This window comes from Benincasa hispida, chromosome 9, assembly GCF_009727055.1.
Source record: "Benincasa hispida cultivar B227 chromosome 9, ASM972705v1, whole genome shotgun sequence".
Classification (NCBI taxonomy): Eukaryota; Viridiplantae; Streptophyta; class Magnoliopsida; order Cucurbitales; family Cucurbitaceae; genus Benincasa; species Benincasa hispida.
Window position 1 is genome coordinate 12412044 of NC_052357.1, and position 2221 is coordinate 12414264.

The 2221-nt window shown below is 40.7% G+C and overlaps 1 long non-coding RNA gene across 4 annotated transcripts; it reads left to right on the top strand.

The window, feature by feature from the left end:
- Positions 1-1883, top strand: LOC120087128. 4 transcript variants are annotated; one of them, XR_005484439.1, is made up of 4 exons: positions 2-804; positions 893-948; positions 1485-1626; positions 1820-1883. It is a non-coding gene; the product is annotated as an uncharacterized LOC120087128 (long non-coding RNA). The 4 variants fall into 4 exon arrangements; XR_005484438.1 differs by having other exon boundaries at positions 1513-1626; XR_005484437.1 differs by having other exon boundaries at positions 1-948.
- The last annotated feature ends 338 nt before the right edge of the window (positions 1884-2221 follow it).

Here is a 2221-nt window from a genome sequence, read left to right on the forward strand (position 1 = left end):
TTATTTCCTTTTCCTTTTTCTGTCCTCTTTCTTTTTCTTCTTTTTCTTTCCCTTTCTCTTCTTCTTCCTTACACCACCGAGACGTCCCTCAGCTATAGCTTCACTGCTCGCCGTTCGTCGTCGTTGGAATCGGCTTCAGTTGAGCTGTCGAGCAGCGCCCAGCCTTTTCCCCCATTCGACGTCATGTCATCCAACCGCCGAGTGGATCGTCTGCCCTTGCGAGATCTAGCCACCAACTGGGACGTCCGTTCGTGCTCTGCAGTGCAGCTGGTCGGCTGACCCTCGAAGACGCTGCCCAGATCTTCTCCCGCCAACTGAAGCCGTCCTGTCGACGCCCAGCTACCCAGTTCCATCGCCGGCAGTTTCTTCGCCGCATCCCTTCAGCGCTCGCGCCTGACGCCTTCTTCACCGGTCAAATCAGCATCGCAGGTAAGTCCATCAAGCTGCCTTCAGTCAGTTCCACCACCAAATTCGTTCACGTCAGTCGTCATTATTCGTATCAGACCCGTCAGATCTGACATCTAGCCATCATTTCTGCTTAGTTTCGCCCGTCGCCGCCGTCGAACACTCCACGACCGGTGGGGAATCTAGTGGGTAAAAAGATTCATGAATTTTTTTTGGTTTTCTTTGGTTAATTTTGGTTACCTACTTGATTTTGGTTTGGATTTTTAATTTACCCATTATGGTGGATGCTAGATTTGGAGGTTTGAAAGTTTTAAGATACTGTCCAGCGGGTCGAAGGTTGTTTTGGTGTGTCATAAGTCATTTTTTTCGACAAACTCGAAGTTGTTTTGAAGGATTTTAGTGAGTACAAAGGTTTTGAAACCCTTTTTTGGTTGACTGTTATTGCTATAAATTGATTATGTGAGCTTTAATTATGACTTATGCATAGGTTGGAGTCCATTGATGAAGTAATAAAGTGGATTTGGATTTTAGCCAAATTTTTGGGTAAGTCGTGTTGGTAAGTTTCGAATGATTTGTCTGTTGGATTTGGGCTTAAAAGTTAAAAGTGATTTTTGATTTGTGTTCTATGACCTAATTTAAGGTTGTGGGAAGCTAGACAGGAGTTTGTTCGCTTGGACTAGTTTTGCACTTAATTTGATATAAGTAATCTTACTATTGGAACTGCCCACAGGCCAGGCACTAGATATATGCTAGTATGATAGATGAATATTATGGCAGAACGATAGCATGATAGACGGATAGTATAGTATGACCGATATATGTTCTTGTATGAGAATCTGAAAGATTTATTTGTGCATGTAAATACTTGAATGCTAGTATGAGATAATAATTGATTCACTGAGGTTGTATTTGATATGAGGATATTGAGGCATACATGCATGTTGTATAGCCATGATGTTGAGGTGTATATGTATGTTATAGGACCATGTTGTGATACTTGTGATGTTGAGACTGTGATAGTGTCTTTACTGATTAGTTAGATGCCCACTAGATATTGTGTTTCCTTCGGGATTCACCAGGGATTGTGTTTCCTTCGGGATTCACCAGGGGTTGTGTTTCCTTGGAGATTCACCAGGGGTTGTGCTTCCTTCGGGATTCACCAGAGGTTGTGTTTCCTTCAAGATTCACCAGAGGTTGTGGGTTCTACGAGACTTACTAAAGGTAATGGGTATACTTAACTACAGTAGGATAGAAATCAGTTTTTCATGTATGTATGTGTCCCATGAGGACTAGAGCAGTTTATATGTTCCACCAGAGATAGACATCTAAAGGACATAGATACCTAGCCTGACCCCAGTAGTGGGGTTACTTACTGAGTATTTTATACTCATCTTTTCTCATGTTGTTGTTTCAGGTAAAGGTAGAGATGCACCGACGATTGACAAGCGGAATTCGTGATTGAGCCACTAGGACCAGTTTTATGCTTCCGCTCATGAGATTTAGATTTCTTTTCATGTTTTTTTAAAACTTTCGGTTTTGATGTTTGAAACTTACTATTAAGAATTCTTTTCAGACTTATTTATTATCAATTATGATTTATGGGTACCATATTGTTTTTTTTTTAATATTTGAATTTAATGAAGGACTTTTGAACTTAACTTATTTATTTAGCATTTATTTCACCATAAAAGGGTGTTGTTTTAAGTTCCATGGAATCATTTATTTAGTAATGGCCTAACTTGAGTCCTAGGGGGTCGGGTCATTACAAATAAGGGGTGGGATTGAAGGGTCTTAATGTTGTAACTAATCAAGCGAT